The sequence below is a fragment of the Acyrthosiphon pisum genome, chromosome A1 (assembly GCF_005508785.2).
Source record: "Acyrthosiphon pisum isolate AL4f chromosome A1, pea_aphid_22Mar2018_4r6ur, whole genome shotgun sequence".
Lineage (NCBI taxonomy): Eukaryota > Metazoa > Arthropoda > Insecta > Hemiptera > Aphididae > Acyrthosiphon > Acyrthosiphon pisum.
In genome coordinates, this window is record NC_042494.1 from 132,555,611 (window position 1) to 132,577,371 (window position 21,761).

Consider the following 21,761-nt stretch of genomic DNA (forward strand, 5'->3'; position numbering starts at 1 on the left):
AGGATTTGAGCTTCACTGACATAGATAAAATACAATTTGGTCATATTATATTATGATGTTTGGCTGATGATAATTTATAGTCTAGTTGTATGAATAAATACACACACACACACATATTTTATACACATGATACTACATCTACATTATCCGATTGGAATCCGATACCTACATTAAGATGACACGCACCCATACCTACGTTTATCATGGAAAAAATGTAAGTGTTGATGTAACATATTACTATGTAAACACGAATACACGAATAATACAACGCCATATAGAAGATTCGTTCCCGTAGACCGAGACAATAAAACATAGTAAAAGTACACTTAAAACGTCGAGAAACTGTTGTATTCAAAGTGACCTATCGGTGGGCTTTGGACCCTCTATATAATATATGTAGTGTGTGTGTGTGTGTGTGTGTGTGTGGATATCGTGTGACTGTGTAAGCGTATATTATAAAGTAGAACTACTTTGGCAGTACGAACGACTAGGTTAGGTTTTTCCTTTTTTTTTTTTTTTTTATCCATTGAACGAAGATTGAATACATTTGGGAATCTTTTCAAATAAACACGCGGCTACCGGATCAAGTAAAATAAACGTCTTTTTGACTTTTGAAAAAGCACGATTGCGTATGTGGAATGTATAGCAGAAACCCAACTGTGGTATTTTTTTTATTATTTAGCGGCTCTTCGCATAGGTAGTGTAGCTGGTGTGCTACCGTAGTTTTGTGGCTGTTCAAATCGACAAATGTATAATAATATATGTATATATCGTATAAGTACTATCAATAAACACACCGATAGAATGTTGTTAAACTATCGTTTATATTATTATCATTAACGGTGCGATGAAAAGCCAAACTAAGAGTGATTGAGGTGTTGACCTTTGATACAGTATGTACCTATACCTACTAAGCACAGACGATAGAAATTACAGTTTCATAATTAATTCGGCAGTTAGCGGTAAGTGAGTGTGTGTGTATATTCGTTTCGAGGAACATTTTTACTTAAACTACCCCCGCCACTCAACTTTAATTTATTTGCAACAATTGTTTTTAACATACGAGTAGGTAACGATATTATGGTCGAACCACCTCGTAAGTAGGGTAGAAAAAATTAAATAATAGCCCGAGATGAATTCGCGTTTTAAGCACAAAATTCAATTCATACGGATGTGTGTACACATTTTTTTTGTCCATATTCACGGACCGAATACAATTATGCATATTAAAAATAGAATGTACGATATATCATTGAAGTGACCGTTTCATTATTAAAGTCTGTTATTTGTACCGCATTGCCGGCAAAATGCACCCACACATAAGTATAAGCACATTGGTGGTCAATGCCCAACGGGGCGAGGGTAGGATATAAAAACACTTTGTGTCTGCCTCTGCTTGCATATTATAATATGCAAATAACATAATATGTCAAGAAGACGATAATCTATCACTACTCAAGTGAAAGTTATGAATGACCAAAATATTATAATGTACCTAATCAAAATCAATAATAAATATATCACCTTCTATAATATTATTTTATTACTTACTTTTAGACTCTAAGCGATGAATGAGTATTGATTTTAAAATTAAGAGTGTTTTTTTTTATTTTATTTTTTTTTTGTGTCTGACACCATTCTTTGGAGCAGTTAAAATGCTTGAACTTTGGAGAAGTGAAAAGTAAAAATTTCAAAATATTATATTAAAATAACAATGGTGGGAGGGGGGTAGAGAAAAACAGAAATATTACGCAATACCAGTTTTTGACAAAATCGATTTTTGTTGTTTTTTTTGTAATTCAAAAATTAATAACTTCAGTGAGTACTAGGGACATGATATTATCACCGAATATATTAATGTTATATTTATTTGGCTGAGGCTTGAAAATATAATACAAGATTCTACATAAATTGATTTTACTCGATCCTAAAATTCCTAAAAAAATATTTTTAAAATGCGATATTTGAACGAAGAATTATTATGGTTATAGTTATTTGTTGTAATTCAAAAAGATTGCCATAGGCGAATTGACATTTTTGCATATATTATTTTTTTTTTATATTTTTATAATATACACAATGCAATTATCAAAATATTAAGTTTTCTAAATTTAGATTCATTTTAGCCATTGTTTATTAATTATACTGTGAACCTATTTTCGCCGATGAATGGTAAGTGCGGTATAATAACACAAAAGTTAACTATAATGATAATATAAGATTATTATACATTATACTAATAATAAAATAATTCCGAGATGTTATAGGTAACAATTAATTCCACCTACCGTATCACTAATGTTAAAATAAATTACTACTACCTATAGCAATATAAATAATATATAGGTAGGTAGGAAAATAAACTTAGTAATGTAGGCCAACAGATCTTCTCGGTTCAGAATATTGTTTTTCTTTTACAATGATTTATCATTGAATTCAAATTTAACACATCTATTACAGTGACATACTCAATTACGAAGTACACTTGACACCTACAACAACAGTACAGCAAAGCAGTACCAACTTGCCCTATGTTTGTCTTCTCTGCTTTGTTTCTCTTTAACACAATTAATTATAAAAAATGTGATGAGCTCAAAAAAACATTATGTTTAATATTATTCTGTCACGTCTTATCAGTTAATTTATTATAATCAACCTAAGTGTATACAGTTATAACTCATTCCACGATAAGGTTTGTTCTTTATTTTTTTAAAGAACATTACACGATGCGAACATACTATTTGAGTATCAAGCAATCATCTCTATTAATAATAGAATTTAATAAAATCGTGAGTTAAAATTTAAACAAAAATTTGCTAGCATGTATCGATTAATCCGATAACATACGTGAATGACGAATTTTATTTTGAAAGTAATAATATTAACGAACGAGTTTATCATTCGAAAACGAAAACAATATTCACGTTGAAAATCGTCGAAGACACTTGGCGTGGTGAACTCGCACCAATTATTATATCGATAACACAATTAAATATCACGTTTACCGAAAACGTAAAAGCCCGGAGCGCCGAACTTCGATTTTAAATCAACCGAATCAAGTGTGGAAGGCACGCTGTTATTTGTCTTAGAGTTTATGTTTTGAGAAGGCCATTTTTGTTTTCCTCACTTTCAAATGACAGTGACTTGTACAACTCTCTATTATATGAGTAGGCACTTTAATTACTAAATTAAAGATTGAAAACATCCAGATACATAATAATATTATATTATACACGTCACACGATCGTTTTATGTTCTTTTTTAATAATACCTTTCCTCCGATTACCAAAATATAAAAATTTTCAATCGTCTATTTTGTTCCCAATTTTTACACTCAAAACACATTTTATTTTGTTCATACTTCATATTATTATGACATATTTATAGCTAAATTAACTAATTAAAATAATAATTATTTAATAATATAGGTACTTCTATAAGAAGTTCGATAACATTAATGGTTATAATTAGAACATATTAATATATTATTCACTATTAATTATTCAATTATTAATGATATCGAAGTTTGTCAAAACACTTGAAATATTATTTGTACCGGAGAAAAACGCATTTCGTGGTTTATACACTAGGTAAAAATTTTTTATTTATTTTTATTTTCAGCCTTTCCTACAATGCGAGTAAACAGAAATTAGTATTATTATTATAAACCCGAACTGAGTTCAGAAAATTATAATATTTTGAAAATATTATCATTGCGTTAACACAATCAAGACAATTAATCGGGTTCCCCTTAGAATCTAAGGCTTAGATTATGTTCATACATTATCCAAAGCAATTAAACTATACCTAATACTATTATATTCGAAAATATTAAATGAACTTTAAATAATTTCCATATGCGCTCGAATTTGTGTTCATTGAGAAGACTATGAAAACCAAATAATAAACTTGTAATTCGTAGAATTTCTTATAAAATAAAATATACGATTTCGCGTTAATATTCGAAATCGATAATATGGTAATCGGTTTAAAATAACCAGAATTATATATTATATTATTTTGAAAAATAAATTATTAGGTTATAGCGCTGTAGTAATAGTACCGCAATAAATCATTAACTTCACAATAGTGTTCCTCTTTGTAGAGATAATGATCTGATTAAAACTCAAAAGTTGATAATTTACCATTAGTTCTGTATGAATAATACTTTGAAATGTTCTGTTTGGTCATGTTTTGTATCCGAAACAAAACATTCGACATCTAGACTTTTCAACGGCAAAACATAAGTAATTTTTTTTATTTTTGTGCAACGGATTTATAATAAATTGTCTACGGATATTCCAGTTTAAAAAAATTATTGACTAATGATATTGTAATCTGTAGACCATATTATAATATTATATAATGACACAATAAATAAGTCGATGATTACCTGCTACTATTTATTTTTTTCTAAGGGCTGACTATCAAAATTATAATGAATAAAACTGGTTATCTGTGAAAACATGTGTATGTTATATTTTAATTATTGATAATGATATGCAGTGATTTTATAATGTATTGAAACATATGCAATCTAAAAGAACCATTGCCAAATATTTACATATTACAATATGTTGTACCTACCCCGAAAGACACTTAAACACAAAAATATAAGTGTAATGTTTTGTATCCTAAAAAACACATTTCCCGATAATTATGTGAATTTCATATGGTGTATACACATTGTAAAATAACATTATGTTATTATCTGTACAGTGTATTATCAGGTTGTAGAATGCAGGATTTTATTTTTTTTTTTACTGTAACAATAAAATTATTACAATTTTCTTAGTTATTCAAAAAATTAAATGAGTAATCGCAAAAGCACAAAAAAAAATGTTGACCTTTGTATCACAATCACGGAGCAAACATAATTATTACAAGGACAAAAATTGGAAATATTATTTTTCTTGAAGTTGTAGTACAATTCAGTTCCAGATCTAGAATTATATCAATGACCAAATTTTATCCAATAATCAACCTAATATTTTTTGTTGCAATCGATAATCTAAAATATAATATTTTGGCTACTGACTGACTTTAGTTTGTGAAATGGGAAGAAAATATTTTTTTAATGTTTGAACTCAATTCCGAGTTTAATTTACGGACACATGTAGGGGTGCATTTGGGACCATTTGACACAACGTCCATGTTATATTAATATTATGTATTAAATTTAAATAAATTTAAAACAAATATAACGGTGTGTAGGTATAATACCATACTATTTTTACATTATTTATAAGGTAGATCAACTTTTAGATTCTTTTGATAAAGTTCTACTCAATGTTTTTCTTGAAGACTTATACCTATTTACTACTAAAATTTAAATTGTTTAGAACATTACTGATGTAGAAGAAATCCAATTATATCTAGTAATAAGTTAATAAACTACCTTTAATTCATGTTTAAGTCATTATTTGTTAAAGGATTAATAATTTTTTTTACTATAATTATTATATAGTAAGTTTAATACATTATGTCAATTTTATGAGAAAATAAATAACTTGATATGTTAGAGGTAAGATATTATTATTATGAAAATAATTTAGGATATGTGCGTTTGCTCATCTTAAAATAGTTATTGCAGTTTTCTGCAATCAACGAACAAATTAAACACCTATTACATTTACCTATTCAATCGTTTTTTAATGACTCACTCAGAATAATCTACTCACGTATTTACGTTTAAAAAATTTCTGCAATATAATACATACATACTATTATGTTCGATTATTATAATATTAAACATAATTATAATTCAAAAATAAATTGTAGAAAAGCTAAAATTAATGAATTTTTAATAATCATTTTTTTATTTAGTTTTACTGATAATGGGTCATTGAATGCAAACATAATAATTTGAATACCTACTTGATATCAAACATGAAAAGACCATTACTTTAATAAAATAAATCGTTGATTAATATTTCACTGAGTTTGATTATTTTTTTATTATATTCATGAGCAGTAAATGTTAAACAGTGAATCCGATTCGTATACGAACAGGTGAAATTATTGCGATTGAGATACAAACTAGCGACATACCGGTTGCCACTTATAGTTGGGCCAAATTATTCCTGTTTTGATAAAATTCGTTTTTCGACGTGACTTTTAAAATTCAAATTTTTCCCTAATTTAACATGTACAAACAACATAGTAATATGGTACCTATAATAGGTCGGATTCAGTGAAATAGAACAGCAGCACGAGTAACCAAAATCAATCCGTTGGGTTATTGTAAAAATCTTATGGATATAAAACATGTTGGCCCGACTTTTGATACTATGATAATATGCATCAATCTAAGTATTATGCGATGTAAAAAACAATTTTTTTTTTAAAGATAACAATTAGTGATAATTAGTTTTAGTATTTCTTTTTTTGTATTTTTTTTTTTTTTTTATGTGCTGCATAATAAAATATTTATATTTTAACGACCTTGTTAAACGAATTAAACAGGGTTAACACCACCCATTTCTTTAACAATTTAACTTATTACGAAAAGTGGAAAATCATTCAGAAAAATAAAAGCAAAAAATTATTTTAATCCTTTTATTTTTTAACGAATAGGTTTATCATTAAAAAATAACTGTTACTCTTGGATTAATGTGTTGGATTAATTATTTAGTTTGAAAAATGTTAAAAAAAATACAGAATTAATTAACAAAATGTATAACTTTTAGAATAAATTGTTTATTCATAGTATTATTATGATATCGAATTACCAAGTAAATACAATTTACTAAATTAATACTTTCAAAATTATTTATAATTGTACTAAACTGTTTGTTCTTTTTTTAAACTTATCCTTCCATTTCATAAATATATTTTGGTACTTATAAAAGAACATACAATATTGTTTAATATTGAAAAATATGTTATCTCAGGTAAAATTAAATACTGATATTATATTGTGCTAAAAACTCGTGCCTAACATAATATTATAAAATTTTCAATTTAATATAAAAAAGTCATTTTGTTATGAAATTATTTTTTTTTTATTCAGAAGATTATAGAAACCTTCATAATCTGTTCAACATAATAAGCGTATGTGTAGAGTTAAGTATTTACTTTGTCTTAAAACGTTTATGGGGATATATTTGGTTATTTAATTTAGATAAAAGTTCACAGGCCCAATTCTAAAACTATGTGGTGAGTTTTTGGTTATTGTTGCGGCAAAAAAATTTTCGGTTAGAGTATTATGATGATTTTTGGGCTGAAGAGTGCGGTTGCGACGATATAGAGACTGGCAGTTTTTTCAACAGTATGAGTATGACATTTTGAGTACAGAGTGTTTGTTTTGTGATATAGTATATAAGGGGTATATTTTGTAATATTATGACCTAAAGTTTTGGTTTAAAAAGTTTAAATATCAGATAGAATCTTTTTTTTGTGAACCCCCAAACTGATATACCTACTGCCTACCATACTGATCTAAGTAAAATCTTGTAAATATTTGGTTATGTGCGAATACTGAGTGTTGAAGAATTGGATAGTAGAATGTAAAGTGTTTTCAATAATAAGTCAATAATTAGTTAATACAATAATCTCCTCTCGAGTAGACGAGGATTTAAAGTGGGTCTATTATACTTATTAAACATTAGACAATATTTTATTTTTGTAAGATTTGAAGTTTGTATATCGTTAAAAGTTACATTAGCGCAGATTTTTTATCTAAGGATAATGCTATGTATACAGATTGTGGCTCATTAACAACTGTAATGCACCATTTAGAACAAACCATTAGAAAGTGTTCAACAGCAATAACTAGATAGTTGTGTGGGTAAATATTGCCTTATCGTTTGCCTGCGACGAGGTTGATATTAAAACTTGGTTGGGCTGAGCAGTGGATGGATAGGTACTATTACAAATAATAGAAAGCCAAAATTGCTTCAGGAGTGGAACGGGAGTATGAATGGGAGCTACTCGACAGAGATCGGATTCAACCTCGCAGGCACAGCAAATGTGAGCTCAGTCAAATAGTCAGATTTAGATAACCAGCTAATAATACGATGAGAGTTGAAACTGTTAGGTCAAGTTTAACCAAACCCAAGGTTGGGCTTAATTAATTTTACGAGTATCATTGATATAAATATTTGTCTTTATTCTTTCAAATTGTGCAGGTAATATAAATAGGTAATATGTATATTATAATAGTATGCATACCTACTTAAAACTATCCGAGCAAGAATTATAAAAGATTTCAACGAAAAAACACGACTTAATAGGAAAAAACTCGCATTATATATTTCGAAACACTAAAAAATGTATGATAATATAATAAAATACCTATTATAATATTATTGTCGATTATTAAAGCTTAAAATAAAGTTTTTAAAATAGTAATCTGACCTACATAAAGTCTTAATTTTTCAAATAAAGAACAATTATCAAAATTTATTTATAACACAAAGCGCAAGGTAAGGTTAGGTTTTTTACTAAAAATGCGTCGGTTCTGACATACATAATACATGGTGTTTTAGTATGTATACATATACCACCTGTTTTAAATGGTATAAAATTAAATGTTGTATTATTATTATTTTTTCATAAAATACCATAACATGGAATATTAAACTAATAATTCATCGTTAGGAAATTAAAAATTAAATCTAGTTCCTTTAAAGGGTTAAAAAATAATACTTAATATAGGTACTTACTAAATTAGAAAAATAATTATAGAAAAAAAAATATCGCACAATTAATATTTTCGTTTATTATTAAGCTCGTATGAGAATTAACCAGTAAGTATGACGTGATTATATATATATGACTATTATTTTCAATTACAATAAGTTAATAATAATTAATTGTATAATAATAATAATTGTCATTGTTTGAAATGAAATGTATTCAATCTCACTGATCGCTATATACACTCTGTGAAATGTATTAAATATAGATTACACAGCAAAATAAATACGAGACTGTTCTATTTCGATTGTTTATTATTCAGGATAAAAACAATACGACACAATTTTAGACAATTGTACATTTCAACGTAAATACTAATATTATTTTTTATACGATAGTAACTATCTAACTATCATCTATGTGCAACTGTTATACTCATGAAACGGCCTTGCAGTCTACATCATTTCTATATTATTTTTTATAAATCCCTCAAAATTTAAATGTTATATAATTATAATGAGTAGGTAGAACTTAATTTCCGATTGTTTAACCACATAGAAAGCATATTATTAGTGTCTAAAAAAATGTTGAATGCCACAAAAATATACTGAGTACCTACTCATACATTTAATTCGAATATATTTAAGTAGTTACGCAAAACTACATAATATTATTACGTTATATTAATAATATTATGACTAAAATGTATTAAATGATCGTTTACGACTATTACGAATATAAGAAAACAAAATAGTGGTTGTTTTCGTCTAGATAAATAATCGACGAGTAACTAAACTCAATAGTGGTCATAAAGCGATTTGATCAAAAACTAAAAGGTTAATCTGTGTGTATATAATGCAGTAGTTTATGAAAAGAACAAAAAAAATTTAGTGCATTATAACATTTCACCAAACATATTATTAATCCGCTGTTGGAGTTAATGAGGCTATGGAATATCGATAATTTCGTACAGAATGTTCAATGATAATCTAATCACCAAGTCAAGAGTAAATTCCGAAAATAACAAAATATTGATTTCGTTAATTATAATATTACCTATTTGGGTAGAAAAATTAACAGACAACGGATAACGCACATTTATCAAATAATGACCACGTGGACGGAAGAAGAAAGGAGTGCATTTAAACTTTGGTAATTATTTTCTTCAAACTAGCTGAGCGACAATGGAAAACTCCATAATTGTGGTAAAATAAAAATAAAAGTTTGAAACTCAACTAATTTATTGTACTCCGGATAAAGTTATCGATTTGAACTTCATCAAATTTGAATATGAAAATATTATAGTTAGTATAGTTGTCAGTAAAAATAAAAAAAATAAAGAAAAATAATACCTAGTAAAATAAAATAATGTTGTCCTTATCGGTGGCGATGGCAATGGTGAAAAATATAATTATATTATATTATAATATTATGATATTTTAATATAATAATAATATGAACAAAATCTTCACAAAAAAAATATGAGGTTGAAATGCAATTATTGTATGTCTCAATTTGTTCGTATGTTATATTAACTATATGATGCTAATCAGTAATCACATAATATCGAAAGTTTGTGTCAGTCGATTGAAACAATATTAAAAAAAAATACATATAAACTAGTGTTAAATATGTGCTTGAACTGATTACGTATAAAATAAAATGTTTAAATGTAGCATGCTACATGATATTTTTCCTCTGCAAGGACAATTGAAGATTCATAGGTGATATGTTACTTGCTATTGTTATAACTGAGAAACAAAAAAATGTTAACACAAAACAGAAAACATCAAAGAAAAATAAATAATTATGAAAATAATATAACTAATGTACACAGTTTCTAAAATAATTGGTTAGGCACATCCTTTTAAATAGTAAATAAAAAAAAAAAAATCTGTTGGGTCCGTAAAATCAGGTATGCAGAATCGGTCAGCAAAAATAAAGTTGTATCAAGAAATTATTCAAGTATCGAGTTCTTTTTGGCGTATAAATTCAGCAAAGCTTTAAATAATTGTTGTTTTATCGCTGTATAATATATATATATATATATATATATATATTTTGTAATCGTATAAGGTACATGACTTAAGTTTCACATGAATATTGATACTCGTTTAATCTCAGGAGATTTATTCTTTTCTGTTCTACGAAACGAAACAAATACACGGAAATATTATGTCCGGGCAAGAGCCATGAAGGTGGTGATCTCGTCTGTCAGAAAGATTTTTTTTCCAAAATATCAGCGTTGTTACGCCAATGTAATAATATAATATTATTATATTATACCACACAGTACACAACTAGAAAACAAAATCCTCAATCACAGCAATCGTCATCGTCGTTGGCAATACAAAAAATGATAATATTACTATTAAGTCGTTTATCTGCAGCGCAAGAACACTGTGGTATAATAAAAATAATAATAATATTATTATTAATAGAAAGTTCGTTGCGCTGTGCGCCTAACAAAGAGGTTAAATAATATCGTTTTAACGACCGCTATTTTGGTGACGTCGTCGCCACCCTTCGATACGGTCCTACACCCGCGAGTGGCTTATTATTTTTTCCATTCGTCTGCTAAATTTATTTCTCGACATGAAAAAAAATAAAACACGTGGTGTTGGTAGTGGGTGCAACGGAAGCTCTTCCACCGGTATAAAGTATAAGTCTCCGTACGGGTGTGTGCGATTGTGTGTGTGTGTCTCTCTCTCACACTGTCTACCCCCCCCCCCTCGATCTTGCTCTACGTCACCGTCTCTTCTTGTTCACATTCTCCACCTCGTCGTTTCCCCTCCTATCGTTCAAACCACCTCTCCCGGGTGGTCGCTATTTTATGACAAACGCTCACTGGTCTCGTCGATGGCATGATAGTGGCGGTGGAACTTTTACCGACGATGTCGTGTAAGGATCGTTACCATTCATCACTCCGTGTCTCCGTCCATCACACGTCCGCGACACACGTGCAACTGTGCAAGCCACTTGATTATTGTCTCCGAAGACCCATGGTCGCCACCGGTATTATGCCTGATTGTTTGTTTTTTTACACCATAGTCGCGCCACTCCCATCGATCGTCGACGGCACTCTCTTTTTCTTTTTCTTTTTTTTTTGAACCGAACCTGTATATAGCTTTTAGAAATAAGCCATTCGACTACAGCGTACGGATACCAGCATAATATAATTCAACATGATTTCAAAAATAAAACGTCAACAATACAATAGATAAGTAATTTGTAGAGGTAGATATTACAATAATAATATTATATTGACTATTGCCATAAATCTGACCTATGACAATGCGTCCAGACGGTATATTTATTGTATACATATTATTATCTATGCCAAAAAGTCAGGTACACGAAACGTACTAAAACGTACTAAATTGTTTCAAATTTTTCACGAAAGTAGGCGACATTATGACGAATATGTTTTCAATGATAGGTATGTGACTTTTTTTTCATCCAAAAGTAGTCGTGGTTTTTTGTTATAATAATCGTGTACAGCTTAGTACGTATAGTACTCAACTGTTAGAATACATGTTCGAGTTGTATTCGATGATTTACATTAATACCTATTACCATAATTAAATTTTCAGAGCGTATACCGCGTATTCCAGACTTAATGCGATGATATCGTATATTATTCTATGTATGAAAATCGTTGTCAGATTTTAAAATTACAAGGATATAATAATCGTAGCTATGGGAGCGTGACGAGTAGTTGTAGGTACTACATGAGTTATAATTATTGAGGATGCTCTTAAGTGACGTAGTTCATCTAGAAGGGTGTAGGTATGTAATTAATTATGTTATTCATAAGTTCAAAAAGGTGTTCGTTTCGTTGACCGCACCAGACGACGAGACACGGCACAGACTACCTACTATACAAACAACTGCTGCGAATCGTTTAAATTGTACGTTGAACATCACAGCGTATTTAATATATTACCGTTCATCTTATCGTGACTGCGATATAAACACGACAAAGTTCACACACCCAAGTAGGTTGATTTCTGGCTGAATGTCGAGTCAAAGTTAAACCGAACTACTGTGCGTCGGTGGTTAATCCGGAACGTGGTTGGTCAAGGAGGGGGGTGGGGTCGATCGCCGGGTATTTTTGGCGTACATCGCGCCGCCCCGACCACCGGTATAAGCCAAACTCATAATACTAGATGCGTGAACAAGTCGACTTAACCGAAATAAATAAATAATAATAAAGAAAAACACACCGTTCAGACAAATCCGCCGTCACGACGTCCCTCTGCGACTCTAACCCGGATCAGTACGATTCGGTGTGTATACACTATACACATTACACACGCGATATATGTTATGTCGCGTATGGTTTGTTTTTCTTAAAACGATTTCGACCGTAGTCTGCTGGTGACGACGATGCGTATAATAATATGACAAGACGCGTAAAATTTATTATTATATTACTACATGTAATAAACACTGACGGCTGACCGATGGTGTACGTCCGGTGTCGATGGTTATCGTTCCGTGCGATATGTCACGATATAATAATATAATATAAATTATTATTAATAATTTATAATGTGTACCTACATCATGACACGCCGTGGTATTTAGCGTGCTATTAAATTATAATATAATGTCGCGTCGTGCCGAGGGATCACCTAACCTAACCTAACCGGTAACCACGATCGGTCCCACACGCTCGTCCGGCATGACGTGTTAAAAGTTATCCCCCGGTGCCTTTGGGTCGGCTTATGAAGAAACTACTCTTGCCCTCCCACTCGCCCCCACAATCAACATTTTAAGCCCTTTTAATTAATCCTGAAATTCAATATCAATTATTTAAGTTCATGTTTAAATTTAATCACATCACACAGGGGCAAGCCGCAAAGAAAATCATGTCATAGTTGACATAATATCCGATATTTATAATAATATATGTATATATTACCTATGTATAATATACAGGTATAATATTATAATATATCTACCTGCCTACTATATATGCTAATAAACCTTTACATTGTAATGAAGAAAATCCGTGCAATATCATAACATCTCGGTTCACGTTGAACGGTGGTATACATCGTACATATTTCAGTAAAATTATTATTTTTTATACCATTTATTAATGAAATAGCTAAAAAAAACAGTACAAAAAATAATGTACCTAAATACATTGGTATTGGTTATTTACCATTATTATTTCAGACGCATTTTGACATCGCGTGTAGCCCAGTGTTATATTTTTCAAATTACCAGTCTATATTGACATTTTTCACGATACTCAATGGGTTATATTTCAACAATTTTAGATTTTGTTTTGTATGCTTGGAAAAAAAATGTTCTCTAGAGAATTTATACATGTTAGCGTGTATCAAAAAAAAAACATTTGGCGATTTTTGGCCAAAGAAACTTTTGTGCGATTGCCAAAGCTATTTGTTTTCGAATTTACTATGAAATTGCTCTAAAAAATAAAAATGAGTTTTTGTATATAATAGAATGAATAATAATAATTATGGTGCAATTTGTTTAAAGAATAATACCTTAAATTACTTGATTGCATATTATAGTACAGTTCAATGTTATTGAATTTCAATTTATGAGTGTGAACGTATTATAAAAATATTCATTGTTAGAATGTGACCAAACAGTTTTAGTCCTAAATTATTAACAACATTTTAATTATATATTGTTATATTAGTAGAACAAAATATAATGTGAAAACTGTCAATAGTTAATAAAAACGAGAAAAAAATAGGAAAATATATTTTTTAGCTGTTATAAAAAAATATTCTGTATATTCATTAATTTCATTAGTCATTTTATAGGTTACCACTTTGTATTTCGGTCATCAATTTATTAAGTTTATTAATGGGATTTTAAATGACTGAATTCTAGCTGGGTCTTTATATTGGAAACACTATAATTAAGAAAAAATGTCTTACTTTTTTTTTTTTTTTTTGTCAATAACTTCTAATTAAAATTTAATTTTTTAATCGTTTTCTTTAATCAACCAACAAATTAATAAGACAAACATCAAAATCGAAAATACAATTATTATTACGAAGCAATATTATTCCATTTAAACGGTTATTTTATTTTTTAATCCACTAAAAGTCTTGTATTTTTAATCCTTAATCAATTTGTGAGAACATAACAATTAATTTTAAGGCTTGATTATTATAAATCCCATGAGATAATAATATTATATTGGTATTACTATCGCTCAGGTGCTCAAAATAGAATCCACCTAATTAATTATTCGTTTCAGAAGGGGATTATTGTTTGTTTTTGAAGAACACTATGCGTAATTATCGTGGACAGTGTTATCAAATAGTTTTATATTTTGTGCCTGGAATTTATCTCTGATAGATCATTGTAAATTTAGATTGATCGAGAATTCAGGGGTTTCAGAGGTTATTGGCTTACAGTTACGTGTGGGTTTTTTGGAGATGAAACAATCCTTTATTTTACCCTGAATTTAGCCAATTTTGGAACTTTTTGTACTTTTTGCTTTGTACAGCAACAATTTGAAATTAATAGAAAAAAAATATATACTTAATTATAGTGAGGTGGGGAAACGTTTTTGAGATATTGGAGTTCGTCTTCAAGTCACCTACCTAACTTGTTCCAGGCGTGAATGCAACAAAAACGCTCGTGTGTTATATTATATACAAACGTTCAAAATTATTCACGATACGAATGAGTAGGTACCTAATAATATTTCGACATGTTACATGTGATAAGACATAGGTATATTTTACGGTAAACAAGCATCATATAGAATTTATTTTAAGGAATGATTCATCATTGCAGGTGGTCATTATTAATATTGCGAAATTACATATTATCAATCACTATAACAATTCAAATATTATATGTGTTTAATATTACGGTGACAGTTTTATGATCCTTATAATTGCCTAATATATTATTATTGTATAATATAACTGTTATTTCAGAGAATACCGATAATATGTCTGTAAATTGTCCGAATCGCTGCACAATAGTAATTAGCCGAATGAATATCATGCAAGAATGTCCCGTTCAGTTAAAAAGGCGTAAAAGTACGTTATCATCTTATCATAGTACAGTAAAACTTCCATTTAACGACATTTTCCGTTTAACGAAATATTTTCGAGAACCAAACCAAATTAGAACCAAATTTATACAATTCTATTTAATGAAATTTTCTATAATACGAATTTTTTATGCCCCATGAGACTTTGTAATATGGATGTGTCGCTGTATTATTATATGGGGTGATCCATTTAACGTAAAAAATATTATATTTTTGACCGTTTTGATCGTTATTGTTTTAAAGTGTTTAACTCTTTCATATGTCAACATAATATATATTTCATATTATTCTGAAGCCGAAGATAATTTAGAATATTTCGATCAACTTGTATAAATCAAATTTTGGACAAGAAGTTTATTAGTTATAACTTATAACTTATAAGTATTTTATGTTTAGATAGTCGGAGTAGTTCAGCATCATATTGTGGGGTACTTCTATAAGTACTACTACACCACTCTGCTAATCTAAACATTAAGTACTTATAACATATAAGCTACTCGTCCAAAATTAAATTTTCATATATCAATGTGATCAAAAAAAAATATTCAGCTTTAGAATGAGGAATTAAAAAGGCTTTTAAAACTTTTTTTCTGTCCCTTTTTTTGTTTAAATGTTCTATACTTATAGATTCATGATGCATAATCTCTTGTAAAACTATAATAACTATAAATTACTGTACCGTTTCAGGATAGTGATAAAAAAAATGGTAAATATTTTTTTATTTTTAAATGTTGTTTTTTAACAACTTAAAATTATTTTCAAAGACATTTATAGTTTTTGAAATAATGAGTGTCTTACGTTAAATATATCATTCGGTATAGTTTATTATATCGTCGTATGAAAATACCTTATTTTGGATTCCAGCCGTAGCGCGAGGTGAGGAAGCTATGATAAATTATGGGTACGTGATTTTTTTTTTATTTTGAATTTTTTAGCAAGGGTATGATCTCACAAATGTTTGTCGAGAGTTTTGCGATGACTCTGCAAACTGAATTTAACACTAGAGTTATTCGAATATTCGAAAATTGCAAATTATTTCCCGTTATTTTCTGAACCTTAACAGCAAATACCACTCCACCGAAAATCGTTTTAAGAATACACCATCCGTTTTTAAATTTAATACGGGCTACACACATACTGCAAAAAGTATGAGGGCAGACGAATTACAGTAGGTAAGTTCACAGACGTTCTTATTAGGCACACCTAGTTTTTTTTTATTCATACACCACATTATTGTTTGAACAGTTACTTTGATCATCACGATTTTTTTTATATTTCGCTGCACATGATTTCTTCATATAATAGAAATAAATAAATAAATAAAAGAATTTTCAATTGAAATGGTGACCTATCTCTTCTGCTGATAACCAAAATCAATAATTTATAAATTTCAATGTTGTTTGATGATTGGTGCCTGGTGGCCATATAATATTATTAATAATCGTCAATAATAAATTATTATCACGATCATATTATTATATAAAATGTAGATATGCATTTTTAATTTACATTGGCTATAGTATTCGTATATAACAATATTAATATGTTTAATGAACGAATTTATTGCGGTTGCTTATAGTTATACAGATTTGGTGAAAATGAGTTGCATTTTATTCGTAATACAGATAACAACGTTTTACTAGTATCATAAGTTAGTAAATTATTTGTTATTAATCACTTGACGACAGTAAGTGATTTACGTATTAATATTGTTATTATTATGATTAGGTATTTAACACATTGTGGAGAAGACAATACGACATTATAGTTGCTCTAGGCGTACGCTATTCTCCATTTAGATTACCTTGATTATTCATAACTTATTATTATTGTGACCAATATGATGTTGTATACCAGATAATGTATATATGTATATCAACTTTCTTAGTGATAAAGCTCCACCGATTCGTTCGGAATTGCAATGTGACGGTTTTATCACCGAACTGTTACCTATACTGTTGCCGTTAAAACTTCAAAAAAACTGCAAAACACCAAACAACCGTATTTTTGTTTCAGTTTCCCATGAAACTGTACAAAATAACTACCTACCTATGTATAATAATATATTTGTACCTATATCGTATTATGCGTTATTCCGTCGATATCGGACGACGGTGAAAATTAAACGGCTTTAAAGGGCTTTGGAATGTATTATTATAACGAGCTTCACAATATTCCTGTATAATAATATGCTATAATCTTATAATATACACTTATAATATTTACCCTTATTATGTTTTATTCAGACGAATACATTCCTTTGTTCTAATTCCAAATACCTACCGAGTATGTAGTGTGTATCGATGAACACATTTTTTTTATTGAGTATATTTTATTGGAATCATAATACGTCGGATGGAGTTCAAGGCCTGATTATATTAACAGTTAAAAATTACGTGAAAAATTCCAGGAGGTTTAACAGAGTATAGGCAAGTTGAATGATGCGAAATCGACCAATGCCTTGTACCAAAAACGGATACAGTAAAAGCCGACGATCCGATGTAAATAATAAATGGATTTTTTTGTATTGGAAATATTATATAGAACAGTATGCAAATATAAACTACGACATTTTTGAACAAAAGGAAATATCTGCATTAAGTCTACAATGTTTGCGTGTCTTTGTGGACTTAGGAGTAGGTACATGTTCAAAAGTCATAATACGACAAAATTGTATACCTACGTTCGATGTGTTGAAGTCACGTGTTTTTTGATCATTGCAACTTCATCGTAAAATTATGTTACTTGCATAATTTTCAGAATGCCAGTTGTATGTGCCAATAGGAAATAAATCATAAATCTTAGTGTTATAAAAAAAATAATTAAAATGCCATCTGATTAACTATCCACAGAATATTCAATAATCAATATTAATCTATGTTTGAAATCTTTTATTTTAAGTTGACATATTATTCTTTTATAGAAAATCACTAGCCCTATCCATTATAAATTGAGTAAGTGTAGATCAAAGAAATTAATAATTGTATTATGCCCTAAAGCTTAGTTCAAATTCTATGACAAAAAGTAAAACAGCATATTAAAGTAATTTGAATGAAAAAGAAACTATGGAATAATAAATAATTCTTTAAATAATATTAGCACGCCGTTCATTAAAATGTAATTTAATATAATCAAAAAAAAAAAAAAAAAAGGATGAAAACATTAATTTATTAATAGTGACACGCTAAAGACTATATGATTCAATCATTTATAGTTGAATAGAAGGTTGGTGTTCTTCTACGAAAATGTCTGGATACAACATTTGATTAAAAGTTTTGTACCATTTTGAAATAATATTGAAAAACTCATGTAAAATCGAATGTAGTTTTGATGAATCAGAAAAGGATGTAATCTATGTAATATATAAAAATAAAATTTGTTTGACTGATTATTTATTTGTCATCTACAGACTCAGTTACTACTGGACCGTTTTCAATAAAAATTTATATCAATAGTTTTCTAAAGACTCGGAGAGTGTTTATACCTTTTTTTTCAACTCCTACGTATATTACGACACGTGAATTGAATTTAATTTCGGCTCTCGCAAATTAAATATGTTTTTATTTATTTATTTGGTTGCCATTGGTCGTAGATACTAAAACCGTAATTATTATTAGATAAAATTTTCTATAATATTATGCTGTACTGAATTATATTTTTGAAGTGTGATATAGATGACTCGAATACAATTCGAAAGCTAAAGTTCGATACTTGATTGTAACTCGTAATATATTTTATTCCAAAAAAAATCTACGAAAGTAAAAAAGTCTTAGAAGCCATTATTGTTTAATTTGTCTCGATAGACTGTATTAATGTTCGTTACGATTGGCTCATATTATATAAATACCATACGAACGTGATACAGCCGTGATTGGATGTTGATCGTTTGTCTCACTGCATTCACTTCGACTAAAACAAGCATTGTTCGTATTATTATTTTCAATTTAAAAGAAATGCGAATTGCATCCAATATAAACAATCCCGTCTGGAAATCGGTCAAATATAATAGGACGTTTATAAAATATTAAGACGTTTATTTATGATTAACAAATATTTTCTAAATGTATTGAATCGGTGGCCAATAATTACAATATAGGCGTAATGACAAAAACAGGTAATTCAAACTCTAAATCATTTTACAGTCATTACACAAAAATAAATTATCATAGCCAGGAAAGGGTGATTGATCCAGACTAAGGTTAAAAGTGGACGATCTATAGGTACATTTTACAAAAACTGGAATGATAAAAAAGTTAACCTATGTAGTGTATGCTCAATAAACAGGGGAAAGACAGGGAGGGGTGCCCTTCCCTGCAAAAAACATGGATCCATCACTCGTTCATGGACACACTCTTTCACTCGCACAACAGTTCAGTTTTATAAATTTGAATTTTTACCAGCCAGAATAATGAATAATAATAATATTATGTTAATGACTTAATACGCACATATTTAATCTTTAAAATAACATGTATTGTAATAATGTAATATCAGGTATACGAAAATTAGAAAAAATAATGAACAAATTCTGTGATTTAATTAATTAATTAATTTATATACTTTATCTAGCCAAGCTATATTTTATATGTGAATTACAAATTAATATAATATTATCGTGTTCTTAATAATTTAGCCAACATTTTATAATTGTTTGCGTGTGTTTATCTAGTAGTTTTTTGAAGTTTTGTAAAAATCAATACTAAGAAATACCAACAATAGGACCCTTCTAGAGAACCAATTGTGTCTAATTGGTCATTTTCAATAAGAAACGATATTCAAAAAAATTTAACTACATGCTTAGATATCTAAAGTTACACCTATATTGTTGATAATGTTTATTTTTTAAAACATAAATAATTAATAATAAAAACCTATACTAACGACAAAACTTTGCCTTGATTCCTAAAGAATATTATTCGTATAGTCAAATATAATGGTCTTGTAAATTTCCCGTTTCTTTAAAAAGTTTTACCCAAACACCTGACTTTGTAAAAAGTTACAATATAACAGGGTTGAATATCAAAGCTTCGAGTCATAATATTTCTGTGTATTCAGTATTCGGGATTTGTTTACATACAAAGTTTTATTATTTTTTTTAATTGATGTTTATTCCGCATCGACAACTGGGCCATTAGTGCTACAAAAATTAATGTTATAACATTATTATACAAAATTTACTTATCACACTACGATAACACATTTTCTACGCTCTTTAAGTAAATGTTATTAATATGTTAATCTTTACACATTCTAGTCGAACATCGATTTCTTCATCTACAACTAAAACCGAAACGAATAACAGCTATAGTTTCGTATTATTATATTATACTATACTTACTTAACAACTCTTGCATGTACCTTGATAGAACATCAAAAACAGACAAACAAATAAAAAAACAAACAAACGTAAAAGTTAGAGCAGACACGTAATTTCACGAAAAAAGTCAAGCGGTATAACGTATTGCTAATAATATTATTAATAATTTTTAGTCTAGCGTGTCACGTTAAAATTTTGACGCCACTACACGACAACATCAAATCGGACAAAGGCGGTTTTTCGAAGGTTATTTTAAAAAATTAAAATCCGTACCTATCATATCGAGTTCCCGAATCGTTTATCGGATAAAAACTCGTCCAGAACTCGTAGGCGGTGTCGGATATCTAGGTCACAAAAAAAAACACGCGAAACGGATGGAGACGACGAAAACGACGACGGAAACTCAAAACCAAAATTTTTTTTTTTAAAACGCCGTAAACGCGAAACCGGCGGATTACGACCACGGCGTAGCGCGACGGTGTATACAAATGCCGTTTTCAAAAGTCGGAGACGGCGGCATTTCGGACCCGCACGCGGTACGCATGCGCCCACCCGATGATATTATTATTATTATTATTACTATTATCATCATCGTCGTATACCACATCGGCAACCGCCAGCGCGATCGTCTGCATTCTCAACCCCTCATTTGTCGCGCCCGGAACTGGACCACCGAGTCGGACGGGCACGACTATGATATACTTATACTAATAATATTGTCATCTTCATATATATTATATAGGC

At 29.2% G+C, this 21,761-nt stretch overlaps 1 protein-coding gene across 1 annotated transcript in view; it reads right to left on the bottom strand.

Annotated features, from left to right (window-relative positions):
- Positions 1–21,493, bottom strand: part of LOC100165084 (FMRFamide receptor) — a 150,608-nt gene extending 129,115 nt beyond the window's left edge. Inside the window, exon 1 of the mRNA XM_029488353.1 lies at positions 21,039–21,493. The gene's annotated coding sequence lies outside the window, so the exon portion shown is untranslated. The remainder of the gene's footprint in view (positions 1–21,038) is intronic.
- Positions 21,494–21,761: the final 268 nt, after the last annotated feature.